Source organism: Aythya ferina (genome assembly GCF_964211825.1).
Source record: "Aythya ferina genome assembly, chromosome: Z".
Taxonomy (NCBI): Eukaryota; Metazoa; Chordata; class Aves; order Anseriformes; family Anatidae; genus Aythya; species Aythya ferina.
In genome coordinates, this window is record NC_140299.1 from 45,416,560 (window position 1) to 45,437,306 (window position 20,747).

Sequence of the window (20,747 nt, forward strand, 5' to 3'; positions counted from 1 at the left end):
GCATGGTATGAAGAAGCTCTGGTACAGGCTGAGCAACAGCCCTGCTTTAAGTCCTCACAAGGGACTGGCAAGAGAGCCTCCAACCCTGAACTGGCACAACCGATGGACTCACAAGACAAGGGAAGCGGGACTCTTGTCTTCACTTGGAGCAGGAGGAGAAATCTTCCCCTTGGCCCTGAAGTCCCCTTATGCAATAGATATGATGCTCTGGGGCTCAGAAAAGGAGGGTATAATAGCAATGGTCAAGCCCCAGGGAAGGGCAACAGTATGAAGGTGGACAAGCAAACTATGTGTATAAGAACCAGTGCCACAAAAAAAGCATGAAGGGTGTTGGTAATTGGAGACTCCTCTCTGAGAGTCACTGAAGCACCCATTTGCCACCCAGACAATCTCTCTTGACAGGCTTGTTGCCTGTCTGGGGCCCACATTCACAACATCACAAAGAGCCTACCAAGCTTGGTTAATGACTACCAGCCATTCCTACTCTTTCATATAAGGACAAGTGAGGTCACAACAAAGAAACTATGAAACATCAAAAGGGACTTTATGTCCCTTGGAAAGATATTGAAGGGATCGGAAGTGTAAGTAGGGTTCTCCACAATCTTCCCAGTTGGAGACTAGGACCTAAGGAGGAAGCAATGTACAAATCAGGTGAATGACTGGCTGCATAGCTGATGCCATGCTCAGGGTTTCGGGTTCTACGATCTTGGGCATTTTTTTGAGAGACTAGGAATGCTGAGAGCATATGGGGCACATCTGATGAAGTGGGGCAAGAGCACCCTGTGCAGCAAGCTAGCTGGACTCATTAGTCCACTGTCTACTATCTGTAATTATTTTCTAGCATTGTTTTTATTTTAAAAGGCTGAAATAAACTGTGAGAGAGTCTAGTACTGCTAGCTCACATGAGGTGAACAACCCCACCACTTCCTTTTTTTTTTTTTTTATGCCACCTTTTTACTGTTTAGTAAGGGGATGTAAACTCCATTTCTTAGGTTCAGTAAAAATATTCATCTCTAGATTTTGCATTTATTTGCCCTTGAACTCACTTCAGAACAATATGACCAATTTGGAAGTGTGGTCCACAATATCTTTTTATGTTTAGAATTTAAACCGCATCATTATTTTATTTCTAATTAAAAAATCAAACAGAAAATTCAAAGAATATTTCTGGTAAAAAGACGTTCACTTATTTTGTCACTTGTCATTCTTTTTAAATCGCTACAATATGAGAATGTGGATTTGTATATGTTTTGCAATGAAGAGATACCTACTTGCTTAATTGCTTGCTTCCTTCTGGTGTTGGTCAATCACAGGTAGCTTGTGTGGGATGGTACTGCAAAACAGAAGGAACCAACATCTCTGTGGGAGACTAAGGATGGATCTTTCATTTGTACTTTTTATATTTTATTCATTTTAACTATTCTGGGGAGAATGAACCAGAAATTCCATAGTAATAATGTCATAATAGGGTTTCCCATATTGTTTTTGATCTTCCATGGACTCAAAAGATCTAAATATCTCATTTGCTGAAGTGAATTTATATTATCAAGAATTGTGTTGCCTCTTTCTCTCAATAGGTGATATTAACATTTCTTTAGAAAGAATGAGGAAACATTATATATATATAAAATAATATATATTATATATATATAATATACAATATATATATAACATATATAATATATTATAATATTATATATAATATAATATAATAATATATAATATATATATAAAATATTTATAATATGATGAAACATTATATATATATTATATATATAAAATATATATTATAAATACATATATAATATATATAATGTTTCCTCATATAATAATAATAATAATAATAATAATAATAATAATAATAATAATATATTCCTCAGTTTTATATTATTTTGTGAGAGACTGTTTAGCACAATCACAGCTTTTAATATTGCTTTTTTCTGCTCTTGACTAACATTTTACCCTGTACAGAAGATAGACCACATTTCCTAAAACAACTATTTCCTGTCTCTGTTTATCCCACTGAGATTTTCATCTCAAGCCCAAGATGTTTTCCTTCCCCTTTGGACTTTCAATAGTACTTTATCTTACAGCTGTTTTCCACTATCTACTTCAGCATTTCTCACAAAGATGGAATGCCAATCTTTCTACTCAGATATTGTCACCAGCCTGTCTGCTCTGTAATCAGTGTTAAATTACCTTGCTTCTCTATTTATCTCAATACTATGCTCAAATTATTTATTTATTTTGATATCATAAACTGTTCATAAAATACAACTTATTTTATGTTATTTTATGTTTCTGAAAATGAAGTTTCCCAGATATAGCTCAAATAGGAGTTGTAGCTGAGTTCAATATTTAACTTCACCCTTCACCCTATCACTGAGGATAATTCAGGGTCCAATGTGTCAATTAAATTTAATACAAGTATGGTCAAGTACTTTGAATCATATTTCTTGGTCCCTTCCTCTTTAAGAACATTTAAATGTTTATAATTCCCCTTTTAATTTATTTTCCTCATAATTATATTAGTGTAATTTAAAAAAGTATATTTTGTATTCTTTATGAAGTTTCCTGCATATATAGCTGAACAAAATTCTGGCTAAATAATAAATAGAATATACAGCAAGTTAATACATATGAACTTAACTTTTTTTTTTTTTTTTTTTTTTTTTTTTTTTTTTCTTTTCAGATTTCTGTCTTTTTTAAAATATATATAAATTTCAGTATAATTTCAGTTCTCTCACCGCTCTTATCTTATTTCAGTACTAAATTCTGTGCTGTAATAACTACACTCTACCCTGGGACTCCAGAATTCTACAAAGCTAATGTTTCTGTCCTCTCTTTTTAATAATTCTGAAAGCTCATAAGGAAAACAGTGGTAGAATCTATTCAAGTAATTCCCATATAGATTTCAATGAAATCTTCTGTGTTCTATTTCCAGGTTACATAATCTCATATAAATGTTGTAGTAGTTAACACTAGCCAAAAATGCTTCTGTTTGCTTCTGTAAGAAAAATATTAAAACATAGTTTGTGTCTGATAACAACAGGTGATAACTGGTATCATATAATAACAAAAATCAGAGTAGTATCCAAGGAATCAGTATGCCAATCTATCATATGTTACCATGTTACCATAATTATACAAGATATTCAAACAATAGACAACAAAATTTGAGTAAGCAGTCACTAATAGTTTATTTTATTTATTTTATTCTATTTTATTTATTTTATTCTATTTATATATTTAACCACCTTAATTTGTCCTGCATTTAAGGCCCATAATGGAGAGAGAGGTGTTTGTCTATGAATTAGAAACAAAGTTACTGTGTTTAGTAACTGGAAATAAAGTCCACAGTACAAGTGACCTATTGTAGGAAAATTCTACTAGATGACTCAGCAGTGGGTAAAATGAAGAAGTATGGAAAAGCTGATAGCTACTAGGTGCACCCCAAAGTTAAGCATTGTTGTGGGGGCTGTGATAAAAACACAGTCTTTCTGAAACATTAACCAAATATTTCCAAATATCTGCAAATAGTTACTGTAGTTTTGTTATGGGGCAATGTTTTACCTACACTTGCACCTAAACTGTAAACTTTTAGTAAAGAAGGTATAGTATTAAACTATTTGATCTGCCACGAAGATTAACCTTCAAAAGCAAAATGTACTTGTAATGGGACTTAGTAAGCATTTTATTGCACTAGCCTACCACTTCTCGGGACCTGGAAAGCGTCAACTTCAACACATGAGAAATTCAGAGATACCTTTATTAAGTTTATGAGGACAAGATTTAACTCTACATTAGGAAATACCTAACCAGATGAAAATCTCTAGCATTTGTTGTTCCATGTAAGAAGTTAAGTTAGTCCAAAGGAAAAAAATCTAGAGCATTAATTTCTTTGAATTATTGTTTTCTGCCATACTGAATTTATGGAATTTTTTATTGACTTCTGAAGACACCTACTTGGTTCTCTGAGTCTGCTCTGGTAAAAGGCTTGTGGATTTTTGTTGATAGATTACTTAGTCACTTAGCTGTCAGAATGAATGTTTTCTCTATAACTGCATATTACATTTTTTTTTTTTTCCACAATTATCACAATTCACACAGACTCACACATTTATATTATTTTTCTCAGACATTGGTTCCTGATTTGTTCATTTCCTCTGTTGTTGTGGAACCAGCTGCTCTTTTGTTCTTGTCTCTACATTTCTTTGTTTTCCAGAGAAATAAACTTGTGCCTCCTCTCTCTTTTAGGTATATTCTATATGCTTTCATGATTTGAAATATATGATTAACTTTTTTTTTTTTTTGATATAAACCAGAATATTTTGACTGAATAGAGGCTGATTGCTGAACTGAGGTCTTAGAAGATTTCAGTTTTAATATGTTTCTTGGTCTGTATTTCATATGTTTAAAGAGCACTTTCTTTCAAAATAACAATGCCTTTAACTTGCAAGTGAAATAATTCAAAAGGATGGTAATGCATAATTATTAACCTGAAGAGGATTCTGAGAGGAACCTACAGTTTCTATATGTTCTGCTTCTCATTGTCATCTGTATAAAAAGGCTGCCTCTTGGCTGGTTGACAGCAGGATAATAGCCTGTTGGCAAAAGCCAACAGTGTGCCCTGGCAGCCAAGAGGACAAATGGCATTTTGGGGTGCATTAAATGCAGCATAGCCAGCTGGTCAAAAGAGGTGATTCTCCCTCTATACTTATTGTTGGTGTGGCCTCATCTTGAATATTTGTGCTGGGTCTGTCTGGGATGGAGTTAACATTCCCTACAGCAGCCCACACAGTGCTGTGCTCTGCACTTGTAGCTACATGTAGAACATCACAGGTATCAATCCAGTGTTGTGTCTAGTACTGACACAGCATCAGGACTCCTTCCAAGCCCCCAGGAGCCAGCAGGCTGGGGGTAGGCAAGTGAGGGGGAAGGGACGTCTCCAGGGGTAGCTGACCTAAACCAACCAAAGGGAAATTCCATATGATGTCACACTCAGCAATAAAAAGGTGGGCTGTTGTGGGAGAGGGGTCTGTCCTCCCAAATAACCATTACACGTTTTGAGACACTGCTTCCCTGGATGTGGCCAAATATATATATATTTTTTTTCCTTAAATCATTCTGATCTCAAACCTCGAGCTCTTTGCATTGTATTTTCTCCCCCTTCCTCTTTGAGGATGGGGAAGTGAGAGTGGCCATGGTGGAACTAGGCTGCCCACCTGAGTAAAACCACCACAATATTGCATGCAGTTCTGGGCTCCACAGTATATAAAAGATGTTAAGTTCTTTGAAAGCATACAGAGGAGGGCAACAAAGATGTCAAAATGGTTGGAAGACATTCCTTATGAGGAGAGGCTGAGGACATTTTAGTTGTCTAGTGTGGAGAAGTCTAGGAGTCAGCCTCATTGCTCTCTAAAATTTATGAGGCTTTGATTTTACAGATACCTTCCAACTGAACTGAACTATTTTATCTGAACTATATCATAGTTCTGTTCTGTCCTGTCCTGTCCTGTCCTTTCCTGGGAATCTGAGTCAGAAAAAGTTCTATTTGTTCTGACATAATGTTATGTGGCAAGCACATTATTATTATTATTATTATTATTATTATTATTATTATTATTATTATTATTATTATTATTATTATTTTTCCAAAAGTTGAGATTTCCTTAGTTTTCATTTAATCTGAAGTTTAGCTGCAAATTGTAGGAAACATAAGTTAGTTTTGTAAAACAGTATGATTAAAGAAGCATACTGTATTTCCAGTATGAGGTTTACATATTTCTTGTTTGACTTATTGTACGTTGTAAACTCTCACCATAACAACACTTGTATCCTCATTATTCTGTTGATTGATTTATTGATTATTAATATTGTATGTATGTATGTATGTATGTATTATTATTATTGTTATTGTTATTGTTATTGTTATTGTTATTGTTATTATGTTAAATAATTTATTGTATTCATTGATTTTTTAGAATACCATTTGTATCTCACAGTCCTAAAACATTCTGAACATATAATGTAAGAGCATTGATCTATATTGCTCAATATTTGAATATTCAAAGCTGACTGATAATGGTAAGTAAATTAGAAGATTTATAACCAGATTTTGCATCTGGTTTTAAAGACCAATTCTATTGCACAGTAATGCCTTCACCCTCAAGAAAGAATTTAGTCAAGTCATTCTGTGAATTTAAAAAATGGACATATAAAGAAATGTGCTTTCTCAGATAGTATTATACTCCAATTCATATCCACGTAGGAGTTTCTCAGTGAGTCACACATGTGAGAAAGAAGAAATCTGTAACCTCAGAATAAAATATAGAAAACATAATTAATATAAATAAAACTAATATTATGAAATTCAGAGTGAGTTAGTGAAACTAAGAATGAGAATAAAATATAACTGGGAAAATATATTAAATTTTGATGTATATGTATGGATGTGGCAATCATTTCCATAAGGCATCCTGACCTCAATAGTTTTCATGCAATAATTTAAAAACCTGTGCAAATATTGTTACACATTTTTTTTTTTAAAGTATTTTCTTTTGGAATTGTTTATTATGATTCCTATATCTTGTTTCTTTATGAAAATTTATGAATCAAATAATTAGTGAAATCATTAAGAAGTCTTAGGTGATTTTTAAAATTAATATTTTTATATATTTATATACTAAGGTATAACTTAACATAAGGATTCATGAGAATACATGTATATATTGACAGGGATGTGCCTGGGAATTTATAGTTATGTATAAAAGTCAATTCATAAAAGGGCTCTCCTTTATGGATATGAAATTGGAAAAGCTTCTGTAAATAAGCATAATTCTTGTAATGTAAATTAGCATAATTCTGTTATTAATTGGAGCCACAAATAGATATATATATATTTATGAATGTATATATATATAATATAAATACATAATATAAATATAAATATAAATATAAATATAAATGTTATATTTATATTTCTTTATATATAGATAAATAAAAAACGGAAAAATAGCAAACTGAAGTATAATACATTAATATTTAAATATCATGATTAATATTTCTAGGTGAACATGTTTAAATTGAATAGTATACATGAACTTTCCTTTCTAGTTCAAAAATCCCACTTATAGCATTTCTTGTACATTAAAAGTATTATTGATATAGCATTGCTATTTGCACCTGTGCACAAAGACACACCAGGCTACAGTAATTTACAGTCACTACAGTTTTTAGAATAGAGAAAATGACTTAGTGAATCCAGACTAGAGTCTCTGCTCATTTATGGTTCACCTACACCTACAGTTAATGTAAGGTTTCAGAATTATGGTACAAAGTTGGGGTTAGGTTAAGAGTTTTAACTTTCCACTGTTTATATTAATAAACAGAGCTCCTTTGATGCCCACTCAAAAAATAAAGCTTTCATTCTAATCAGGACTGTGAATCCTTCCTGCAGCTATTTATGTTTTTATTAACCACAAAATCCTTTGAAAATAAGGTTCTTTTGAAAATAATATTTGAGATATATCTAGTGTGAGAAATTGTGTAGTACAATGATGATCTGGACGAGGGCATTGAGTGCACCCTCAGTAAGTTTGCAGATTACACTAAGCTAGGTGCGTGTGTCGATCTGCTTGAGGGTAGGAAAGCTCTGCAGGAGGATCTGGATAGGCTGCACCGATGGGCTGAGGTCAACTGCATGAAGTTCAACAAGGCCAAGTGCTGGGTCCTGCAGCTGGGGCGCTATAACCCCAAGCAGAGCTACAGGCTGGGAGAGGAATGGTTGGAGAGCTGCCAGGCAGAGAAGGACCTGGGAGTGATGGTCGATAGTCGGCTGAATATGAGCCAGCAGTGTGCTCAGGTGGCCAAGAAGGCCAAAGGCATCCTGGCTAGTATCAGAAACAGTGTGACCAGCAGGGCTAGGGAGGTGATCGTCCCCCTCTGGTGAGGCCGCAACTTGAGTACTGTGTTCAGTTTTGGGCCCCTTGCTACAAGAAGGACATCAAGGTGCTTGAGCGGGTGCAGAGAAGGGCGACGAAGCTGGTGAGGGGCCTGGAGAACAAGTCCTATGAGGAGCGGCTGAGGGAGCTGGGCTTGTTCAGCCTGGAGAAGAGGAGGCTCAGGGGCGACCTTATCGCTCTCTATAGGTACCTCAAGGGAGGCTGTAGCGAGGTGGGGGTTGGTCTGTTCTCCCACGTGCCTGGTGACAAGACGAGGAGGAATGGGCTTAAGTTGAGCCAGGGGAGTTTTAGGTTAGATGTTAGGAAGAACTTCTTCACTGAAAGGGTTGTGAGGCATTGGAACAGGCTGCCCAGGGAAGTGGTGGAGTCACCATCCCTGGAAGTCTTCAAAAGACATTTAGATGTAGAGCTTAGGGATATGGTTTAGTGGGGACTGCTAGTGTTAGGTCAGAGGTTGGACTCGATGATCTTGAGGTCTCTTCCTACCTAGAAATTCTGTGTGATTCTGTGATTCTAAGCTCTTGAATCAAAATCAGCACAGCTGTATGAGAGTGTTATTATTGCCCACTGATAAATTATATTGGCAGTCAAATCCAGCTGCACTGATTTCCTGTTCTGTGCCATAATCTCTGAATCATTTTGGACCTCAGGTGCTAGACACCTCTACCACTGAACTCTTTTGAGTAATATGGACATATTGCAGGTAATCCCCAGCAAAGTATTGAGGATATAATTTTGTAAAATGCTTAAGATAAAAACTTTAATGGGATTTAGACTCCCAGCTTGTGGTGGTTTTACTCAGGTGGTGGTCGAACTCCACCAGAACCTCTCTCTCACTCCCCCTGCTTGAAGAGCAATGGGGAGAAAATACGATAAAATGGGGTCAAAAGTTGAGATAAGGACAGGGAGATCATGCAGTAATTATTGTGATGGGAAAAACAGATTCAGCATAGGAAGATAGTAAGATTTATTGCCTATTACTAACAAGCCAGAGAAGTGAGAGACAAAGAACACAAACCAAAAGCATTTTCCCCCCCATCCACCCTCTTCCACCTCCTCCCCTCAAGCGGTGCAGGGGAACAGGGGAATGGGGGTTATGGTCAGTCTATAGTGATTCTTCTCTGCTGTTCCTTCTCAGTCTTGTCCCCTGTGCTGTGGGGTCCCTCCCACGGGATGTAGTCCTAGGTGAACTGATCTGGCTTGGGCTGCTGTCGTGGTTCCACTCGAGTGGGCAGCCGAGCTCCACCACAGCCGCTCTCTCACTCCCCCTCCTCAAAGAGGAATGGGGAGAAAATATGTGAAAAGGGCTCTAGGGTTGACATAAGGACGAGAAAATCACGCAATAATTATTGTAACAGGCAAAACAGATTCAGCATAAGAAGATAGTAAGATTTATTGCTCATTACTAACAAGCTAGAGCAGTGAGAAACAAAGGAAAGAAACCAAAAGCACCTTCCCCCCCATCCACCTTCTTCCACCTCCTCCCCCCGAGCGGCGCAGGGGAATGGGGGAATGGGGGTTATGGTCAGTCTACAGCGCTTCTTCTCTGCCGCTCCTTCTCGGTCACTCTCGTCTCCTGTGCTGTGGGGTCCCACCCACGGGATGCAGTCCTTGATGAACTGATCCGGCGTGGGCTTCCCACAGGCAGCAGCTCTTCCAGAACTGCTCCAGATATGGGTCCGTACCACGGGGTCCATCCCTCAGGAGAAAACTGCTCCAACCTGGCTCCCCTACGGGCAGCAGCTCCTGCCAGATCACCTGCTCCTGCGTGGGCTCCTCTCCACGGGCTACAGGTCCAGCCCGGAATCTGCTCCGGCAGGGGTCTTCCACAGGCGGCAGCTTCCATCGGTGCAGGGCCACCTGCCCCACCGTGGTCTCCTCCACGGGCTGCAGCGTGAAACCCTGCTCCCCCGTGGTACTCCATGGGCTGCAGGGGGACATCCTGGTTCACCATGGTCCTCACCACAGGCCACAGGGGACTTCTGCTCCGGCGCCTGGAGCACCTCTCCCCCTCCTTCTACACTGACCTTGGTGCCATTCCCCACTCCCTTCACTCTCCCAGCTGCTGTGTGGTGCAGCATTTTTTTCCCTGCCTTAAATATGCTCTCACAGAGGTGCAAAACAACATCGCTTATTGGCTCAGCTCTGGAAAGCAATGGGGCCCTTCCCAAACATGGGGCAGCTTCTAGATCTTTCTCACAGAAACCACCCCTATGGCTCCCTGCTATCAAAACCTTGCCATGTAAACCCACTACAGCTGCCCACAGGCAGCAGCTCTTCCAGAACTGCTCCAGATATGGGTCTGTGCCACAGCATCCATCACTTAGGAGCAAACTGCTCCAACCTGGGTCCTCCATGGGCAGCAGCTCCTGCCAGGTCACCTGCTCCTGTGTGGTCTCCTCTCCATGGGCTACAGGTCCAGCCCAGAATCTGCTCTGGTAGGGGTCCTCCACAGGCGCAGCCTCCATCAGTGCAGGTCCACCTCCTCCACTGTGGTCTCCTCCAGGGGTTGCAGCGTGGAACCCTGCTCTACCGTGGCTGCAGGGGGACATCCTGGTTCACCATGGTCCTCACCACAGGCTGCAGGGGACTTCTGCTCCAGCGCCTGGAGCGCCTCTCCCCCTCCTTCTTTACTGACTTGGTGCCTGTAAGGTTTTTCTTCACTTCTCTCACTCTCCCAACTGTCGTGTGTGGCACAGTATCTTTTTCCCCCATCTTAAATATGCTCTCATGGAGGCACAAAGCAACATCACTTATTGGCTCAGCTCTGGTCAGCAGTGGGGCACTTACCAAACTTGAGACAGCTTCTAGATCCTTCGCACAGAAGCCTCACCTATGGTCCCCTGCTACCAAAACCTTGCCACATAAACCCACTACACAACTGTATTGCATTTTTTGAACAACAACAACAACAAAAGGCTAGAAATCTCTGGAAAATGAATATCAAAGACAACAGCACTGTCTTCACACTCCAAAGATTGAATTATCAGTATTTTGTCTCAAGACTATGATAAAACATAATAATATATTCATACGAAGGCTGGGACATAGCTCACAAAATAAGGAAAAAATACTTCAGAATGTGGAATAGGAGTACTTTGCAAGGAGTAAATATTAATGTTAGAAATACCTGTTGCAGGAAGCACGGCCGAAAGCACGACAGACACCAGTAGAGTCAGATCATGCTCCATTTTATTGCCCGAATAGCCTAACTTTTATAGAGAACTTAACAGGGGTGGACAGTGTTTCACACAAGATTATTGGTCAAAAGCACTCAGACAAACAGCTACAAGAAAACAACCCCACCTGCAAGAAAACAACCCCCTTGTGATTAGCAGTCACATAGACCTTGTCCTTGAGGCCAGCTACTGGTAACAATATTTTTCTAAATTCCTCAATTGGGCGATGTGGGAACACTGTCATGGGAACTTCTCATAGTTGCCCTGGTAGCTTGGTTTGCTCAGCTACAGCAAGCATTGCTGTTTCAAGAAATCCCTCAACAAATACCCATCACCTTTATTTAATTCACATAACCTTAAAAAAAATAAAAAAAAAAAAAGATGGAGAGGTCATGTTTTAAAAGAATTATTTCCGAAGACAGTCATTCAATTATTTTCAACTATTTCCGAAGACAGTCACTCAAGAGATGGGTTATTAATTCTTCTCTCCTTTCCAAAGGAGAGAAGAGTTATTAATAAGACTAATAAAATGTTCTAATGAAATGTTGGGGGGTGGGGGGTGGGAATGGGGTGGTGGGGAGAGACTTGTAGACTTATTTACAGATCCCAACAGAACTTACTCTTGGCAATAATGATTCTTTGAATTACCAAGAGCTAACCATGTTATATCTGAAGCAGTCTCAAGGGAGAAATCTTATAAAAGGAAAGATTGTTATTTGGTTGTTAAACAATTGAATAGAATCAGTAGGGAGGACTGAAGAAATAAAACATCATTAAGTGATAGTAAACAAATATTAATTTAGGTTCATGATATGTTTCTATTTTAAAAATAATATAGCAGAGATTCTGTGATATTAATAAATCTGTATGAATTAGTCTGAAGAAAAATTGTCTTTTTTGTGTCTATTAAGAATCTGAGTTAAATTTATGCATATTATTATTGTATATACATCTATGGCAATGTTTTTGAAAGATTTGTTCTATTTGTTTTCTCATTTTCAGTGAAACAAAACCATGTTCAACAAGACCAAGAGCAAGGTCCTGCACCTGGATGCGGGCAATCCCTAGCATGAATAAAGGCTGGGCAGTGAATGAACTGAGAGTAGCTCTAAGGAGAACGACGTAGGGGTGCTGGTTGATGAGAAGCTTCACATGAGCCAGTAACATGAACTTGCAGCCCAGAAAGCCAACCATATCCTGGACTGCATCAAAATAATTGTGGCCAGCAAGGCAAGGGAGGTGATTCTCCCCCTCAAATCTGTTCTTGTGAGACTCCATCTGGAGTACTGCATTCAGATCTGGGGCCTCCAGCATAAGAAAGACAAGGACCTCATATCCTTCCATGACCAGATGACCTGGGTGGTGGATGAGGCTGTGTACCAGGTGGATGAGACACAGTGACTTCCATAGAAGTCAAAATGAAGACCAGGAAGTCTTCAGGAAGACATTTGATGTGATCTCCCACAGTAGTCTCCTGGAGAAGCTGGCAGTCCATGGCTTGGACAGGTACACTCTTTGCTGAGTTAAAACTGTCTGGATGGCCAAGCCCAGAGCATAGTGTTGAATGGAATGAAATCCAGCTGGTGACCAGTCACCAGTCGGGTTCCCCATGAGTCGGTGTTGCAACCTATCCTCCTTAATATCTTTATTGATGGTTTGGACAAGGGAATTGAGTAAGTCTGAAGATGACTTCAGTCTGGGGGGAAGTGCTGGAGAGTAGGAATGCCCCACAGATGGACCTGGACAGGTTGGATCTATGGTAAGAGGATAATGGGATGAGGTTCCACATGGCTAAGTACCAGGTCCCGTACTTTGGCCACAACAAACCCATGCAGCGTTACAGGCTTGGGGCAGAGTGGCTTGAAAACTATGCAAAGGAAAGGGATCTGGGGTGTTGGTTGATTCTCACCTGACCATGAGCCAGCAGTGTGCCTAGGTGGCCAAGAAAGGCCAATGGCATCCTGGCTTGTATCAGGAATAGTGTAACCAGCAGGATCAGGGAGCTGATTGTCCCCTTTTACTCAGCTCTGATGAGGCTGCACCTCAAGTACTGTGTTCAGCTTTGGGCTCCTCACTACAAGAAAGACACTGAGGCCCTGGAGCATGTCCAGAGAAGGGCTACAAAGTTGGTGATGGGCCTGCAAGTCCTGTGGGGAGTTAGTGAGGGTTGTTCATTTTGGAGAAGAGGAGGCTCAGAGGAGACCTTACTGCTCTCTACAACTACCTGAAAGGAAGATGTGGGGAGCTGCGGTCTGGCCTCTTCTCACAGCTAACCAGTGATAGGACTAGAGGGAATGGCCTCAAGATGTACCAGGTGAGGTTCAGGTCAGAAATTAGGAGACATTTCTTCTCAGAAAGAGTAGTCAGTCAATGGAACGGGACCCCAGGGTAGTGGTGGAGTCATTGTCCCTGAGGGAGTTTAAGGAAAGGTTGAATGTGGTACTTAGGGACATGGTTTAGGGACTTAGGGACATGGGTAATATTGGTGGTAGGGTGATGGTTGGACTAGATGATCTTGAAGGTCTTTTCCAACCCTAATGATTCAATGAATCTATGACCTGTTAGAGTGGGTCCATGAAGGACAGAAGCATAATCAAAGGGCTGGAACACCTCTCTTAAGAAGACAGGCTGAGGGAGTTGGGGTTTTTCACCCTGGAGAAGAGAAGACTCGGGAGACCTTGAAGCAGTCTTCCAGTACTTAAAAGGGGCTTACAAGAAAGATGGGGAGAGACTCCATGTCAGTAAATGTAGTGATAGGAAAAGGAGTAATGCCTTTAATTTAAAGGAAGGTAGATTTAGATTGGATCTTTACTGGAACAGATTGCCCAGAGAAGGTGTGGATGCCCCATCCTGGAAGTGTTCAAGGATGAGGCTTTGGGCAACCTGAATGGGGCTTTGGGTAACCTGGCCCTGGGTTAGGTGTCCCTGCCCATAACAAGGCTGTTGGAACCAAATGATCTTTCAGGTCTCTTCAATCCAAACCATTCTTTGATTCTGCAATTCCATCACAATAATTTATTACCAGTTAAAATTGATCTTGGTAGTGAAAAGAAAATAAAATGCTAAACCAATACGTTTTTTCCCCCTTTTCCAGGCTCATCTTCACTCCAGACACCATTTCTTTCCAAACGTTCTCACCTTTTTGCCACTCCTTCCCTCACAGTTTTCTCCTGGTCCAGAATGTGCTTTCTACAGGCTGTAGTGCATTCAGGAGAATCCACCTGTTCACTTGTGGGATCTTCTACTGGCTGGAATGTGGACATCAGCTCCACCATGGAGCTCGTCCCCTCTTTCTTCTTTAACCTTGGTGTTCTCTCTATTCTTCCTTTCTTCTCTTGTTACCTTCTCTTCTGTTCTCTCCATGTTGTGTTTTCTGCCCTTTCTTAAACATTTTTTTTTTACAGCGGTATTACAAGCCTTACTGATAAGCTCAGCTTTCTCCATGAGGAACCAGCTTTGTATAGCACAGAGCAATCCCTGGTCTCTTCCCACAGAAACCACTCCTCCAGCATCCTCAGTACTGATATGGGACGCTCAATACACAACCACTTTTACTAGCAATACTGTAAATTATTATTTATCTGAAAGTACTGGTCTAGCAGCAAACATCTTCAACAGTAACAGCTAAGGGTTTTTTTTTCATCAAATCAGAGCTAAGTATTTCAATTATTTGGAAATTCAGCAAGAAAAAGGCACATGTATTTCTTCAATAAGAGTTAAGGAAAGAAATAAATTAATTTTATATCTGGATTTATGCAGGTGAAATAAATCTGCTTTTGTGCTATAAATACATATTGGGATGATGTTCTTAAATATTGTTTGCATGTGGTTTTAATAATTTATCATTTTATATAAACTACAAGATTTTTAAGGGTAGGCTGAACATTTATCTGTTCAACAGCTGTACCTGATGTTAATTTTTCTGGGTATTTATCCAAAGACAAAGGAAAAGAGTAGTGGGAGATTTTTATTAATTCTGATACAGCATGCAAATTGTAGAAATGTGGGTAGAACATGTTGTTTCTCCAGAACATCCTTGTTTCTCCAGGATCTGAGCTACAAGTTACAGCCATTCTAGAAGATACTGCATGATCCCAGCTCATTTATGTTGTATCGTATAGCTGACACTGAGACATTAAGGATTAGCAGCCCTATCATTTTTGGTTTGAGGTCGCATTGCTATATTTAACTGTAATTGTTAAAGCATTACTTCTTTTGTGGTTACAGTGTGCCACTGAATGAATGTCAGCTGGGATAACAGGAGAGTTAGAGGAGATGACAGTGTTAGAGATATCCTTCAGTGTTGAATTGTTGAAATAATATTGAAAACATATAACTACTATTTTGGTTTCACAGCTGGCACCAATCAAATCCTGTGAAGAATTTTGGTAAATTATACTGTCCTGTGGGGGGCCAAGGAAATGTTTTTTCCCATTTAAAATAAATAGTCCCCCCTACTAACTTAATCTTAATCATGCAAGCAACAAAAGAATTAAGTAGGCCATTTCCATACTTATGATTGTTTCTTTTATGAAATGTAGTTTACCAGGAAATCAGAGCAAATTGATTTACAGGAATTCATGTCTGTAAATTTTTCAACATTCTAGCAAAATCCAATATTTTTATTTTATGCAGTTCAATTTATTATTAAAGCACTTAAAAATGACAGTACTAAGTACTTAATATGTATTTTGTTTGCATTACAAAGCAACAGGGTTTTCCTATAAAAGAAGACAAAGCGTTTTGTCAGATCCACAGAAAATAAAACATCTGCCAGTACCATTGTCTATGAAACAGAAAGTGTCACAACTTTTTGCAAAACCAATGCTTTTGTTTTCCATTTTGAAACTTTTATGAGTAGCTCTAATTCTAAGTACTTTCTTTATATCTAAATTTGCACATAAAAACAGCAACAACAACAAAACAACACCCCCCCCCCCCAAAAAAAAAAAAAAAAAAAAAAAAGTTCTAAACTTTAGAGTTTTTTCAAAACATTCCTTAAAAAATGTATCTCTGTTTCTGTGTGCGGTCATTGCTGATTTTTTTGTCACATAAATGAAGTCATACAACCCTTTTTGTTGTTTTCACACTGCTGAAATACCAAACACCTGGAAGCTGACATCCTTCCTTAGATTTCTCATTAATTCCTCTGCCAGTTAAGCACATCTGCAAATGTGTTCATTTAATTCCATCTGTTTATTCAGCCACTGAGAAAACACAGAATGAAAAAAAAATATAAATAAAAATACCTCTACTCGCTTTTATATTTAATAACCTCATTTTTATTCTCTGCTTTAATAGTGTTTAGGTTGAAGTCATCTAACACACTGTATGTCTATTTGGCTCATTCCACTCATTCCTTCCTTTGAGCCAAAAAGAAATCTCAAGTTCTGGTATTTTCATAGACTAAATATTAATTTTAAGTATGACATGCATGAGATAGGATGAAGAGGCTCAGCTCATTTCATGAAGATGATGCTTACTATTAAAATGAATTCTTAATATTTACGGTCATTCAAATTATGGCACAGCAGTATATTTTAAAGCTTTAAATAGTACATACACTCTTTAGAAGTGGGCACTAAAAAAGTTTTACTCCTATTCCAGCAGTTCCATTGGTTTGATAGTTAGGCCTATGGGTGAAGGAAAGTACATGCATATTTCTGTAACTTCTCATCTTAAAGTAATCCTTGTGCAAAGCTTCTACTAAGCTGCAGTGATTTCTAATTATTTGAGGCTGAGCTTCAGGTATTGTGATGCTTCACTAGCCATTTCATTCAAAACTAAGTAATATGAGGATGAATTATATCAGAAAAGCAGTAGACCTTCTCAAAAATAATTAGTTGTTTTGAGGAACACTAGAACATTTCAAGTTGTCATCCTTCACAGTGAGGAAGGTACCAGCTTTATATCACATAACTAGAGCAACCTTATATACAAGATAAGAACAAACTAAAGTAAATGTTTACAAATATTTCCTTCTAGCCCCAACTAATTTCTGCCTATGCATTGCTCCCTGCATGATAGCTACAAATTGTGTTTCTCTATGACACTGAAAAATAAATAAATCAAGGTAATTTAACCATTGTTATACCACAGTTTCTCAGTTGGACCATACTGTGATCACTGCACAGATGAATAAATAATTCTGTCAGTACAATACAAACATTAGGACAAGATATCATTAGTAAGATGGCTTAAGTGGAACATATAGAATTTATTTTTCTGTTCATATCATGATACAAGAATTTGTTGAATTATAATTCAGGATTATGAAAGCTTTAAAAATTTCTGTAGGCTTACCCTATGACTCTGATTTGAAATATTGCTTTTCTGGTGATGAATATTGTCCAGACCATGTCTAAGACTACATATTTGAAGATATTACTCCTCTGGGAGATTCTCCAGGCACCTTGTTGTCCTCAAAGTTTCAGACTCCACCCGTAATACTTACCCCATCACATCAAGAAGTTTTAAGTTTTCCTTTAATGAATTAACTCACAATTCTTGAGTATTCTTCTTATACATTTGTATTGGATGTTCAGTAAAGTTTTGGTTTTCAAAAGACAACGTGAGCTATTTTCATTAAAGAGTATGTGATCTGATGAATTTTTATCTTGCTTTTCATAAGATCTGAAAACGTTCATTTTCTTCTTGTGTTATGTCATAAGCAAGAGAAGCAGACTTCTGCACGCCATTAAATATTAATTCACACATTATTGTAATTTTTACTATTCATTTTTTCCATATGGAATACATGGAACTTTTCGACTTCTCTTTCCATAAGTGTTGTTCACTGAAAAGTCTAATTTTTCTGAATAGTCTTTTTCTCCAGTGCCTCAGCTTCTGCAACACCATCATGAAAGGAGAATACAATATTTGATTTAAGATAAATAATTTGTGATTTTAATTCTATTTGATATCATTCTAATGTTTCATTTACCATTAGGACCATAGCTAATGATTTAACAAAAGTATTTAACAAACTGTTTGCATTGACAAATACATATATATATTTTTTTTTCTTTTTTCTTTTTTCTTTTTCCCATAATATACTTTATTTTGTAGTCACAAAGCTGTACCACTTAGTCCAAACTTTTTCTATAGATTTACATTATTTTTCATTTATAAAATCGTAGAATTATTTAGGCTGGAAAAAAACCTCTAAAATCATCAAATTCAATCATTAACCTAGCACTGACAAGTCTACCACTAACCCATGTCCCTAAGCACCACATCTACATCTTTGTAAATACCTCCAGGGATAGAGACACAACAACTTCCCACAGGGAAGCCTGTTCCAATACTTCACTACCCTTTCAGGGAAGACTTTTTTTTTCCTAATATCCAACGTGAACTTCCCCTGGTACAACCTGAAGCCATTTCCTTCTATTGCTTGTTACCTGGGAGGAGACCAACCCCCACCCCACTGCAACCTCTTTTGAGGTAGTTTTGAGGTAGTAGAGAGTGATAAGATCTTCCCTGAGACTCCTTTTATCTAGGCTAAATAACCACAGTTTCTTCAGTCACTCCTCATAAGAGTTGTTCTCTAGACCCTTCACCAGCTTCATCACCCTTTTTTGGACATGTTCCAGCACTTGATGTTCTTATAATGAGGGGTCCAAACCCAAACACAGTGTTTGAGATGTAGCCTCACTAGAGGGACAGGGTGACAATCACTTCCCTAGTCCGGCTGGAGACACTTTCTGTTACAAGTCAGGATGCCTTCTTGGTCATCAGAGCACACTGATGGCTCATATTCAGTTGGCTATTGACCAATAGTCCCAGGTCTCTTTCCATTAGGTAGCTTTCCCTCAGCATGTAATATTGCGTGGGGTTCTGTGTCCCAAGTGCAGGACCCAAAACAACTTTGTTGAACCTTATAAAGTTGGCCTCAGCCCATCAATCCAGCCCATTCAAATCCCTCTGTAGAGACTTTCTACCTTCAAGCAGATCAATATCGATGAAAAATTATGAATAAAAGATAAAGGAGGAGAAAAATGGAAAAAAGGATTACAGGACATTCAGTGGCACATGCTAACAGACAACACATAATGGCAGGCTGGAATATGATGGGGCTATAACGACACATTAGAGACCAAGTAAGATCATCCTGACCAGCTTGTTCATGGATTACCTGTTTTTCATCTTGCTTTTCTTATAGAATGAATCACATTGATTCTACTCCTGCTTTAAAGAAAACCTCTAAGAATAAAAATAGCTAAAAGTCTTCTGGAGTCTATTGGATTGATGGAATTTATCCAGAGTTCCTCCAGTCCAGCATCCTCCCTTACCACATGACTCAGGCTCTATCTTATATAACATAAAAATGAAAAACTTAGCATGCAGCATGTAGTTCACAGGACTGCGCTCTTATTCCCAGGGCACTCAGTTTAATGATAATACAGAAGTATTCCAGCTGTATTTAATCTATGCGGGGGGGGGGGGGGGGGGGGGAAATAGTTGTAGATAACTTAAAAACAACAAAAAAGACAAGGAAAAAAATAGTTATAACAATACAGTAGCTTTTTTTTTTTTTTTTTTAGATCTCATCATTCCTCCACACTTTTTTACTTCTCACAATAACAGTTAAGGAAAGAAAAAATAATTGAAATAGAATTGAAGAGACATTAGAAAAAAATAAAAAAGTGGTTTTATCATGCTGGTAAACTCCACCACAGCTCTTTCACACAATCTCCTCAAAGAGAAAGGGTATGAAAATATGATGGAAAGGGCTCAAAGGTTGAGATAAGGACAAGGAGCTCACTCACCAGCTATCTGGAAAAACAGATTCAGCATAGGGAGATTAATATAAGTTATTGCCTATCTCTAGCAGACTAGAACAGTAAGAAACTAAAACCAGTTTCCACCCCATCCTCCTCCTCCTCCCCCCCCTGCCCTGCACAAACACCCTTTTCTACCTCCTCCTCACAGGCAGTGCAGGGGGACAGGGAATGGGGGCTACAGTCAGTCCGTAAAACATTCTCTCTGCTTTTTCTTCATAGTCACTCTCTGCAACCGCTCCAGCATGGGGTACCTCCCACAGGATGCTGTCCTTCCAGAGCTGGTCCTGTATGGGCTTCTCACAGACTGTAGTTCTTCAAGAACTGTTACAATATGGGTCCACACCATAGGGTCCATCCATCAGAAGCAAACTGCTCCAACACAGGTCCCCTATAGGCAGCAGCTCCCACCAGATCACGTGTTCCTGTAAGGGCTCTCCATGGGTAGCAGCCTCCTGCAGGACACATCCACCTACTCCACCATGGGCTCCTTCTTGGACTGTAGTGTGGAAATCTGCTCCGCAATGGGGACCAGGGGCTGCAGGGAAATAGCCTGCTCTACCATTGGCCTCGCCACAGGACACAGAAACTTGCACTGTGGTGACTGGAGCACCTCCTGCCCTCCTTTTGCACTGACTTTGGGGTCTGCATGGCTGTTTCTTACTCCTTACTGTCCCAACTACTGTTGCATAGCATTTTTTTCACTGTCTTAGATCTGCTCTCACAGAGACACAAGCAGTGTCAATCAGATACAATCAGAGAAAAAAAAAAAAAAAAGATTTTTCTCCTTAAAGAAATCCCTTCCCTTCCCTTCCCTTCCC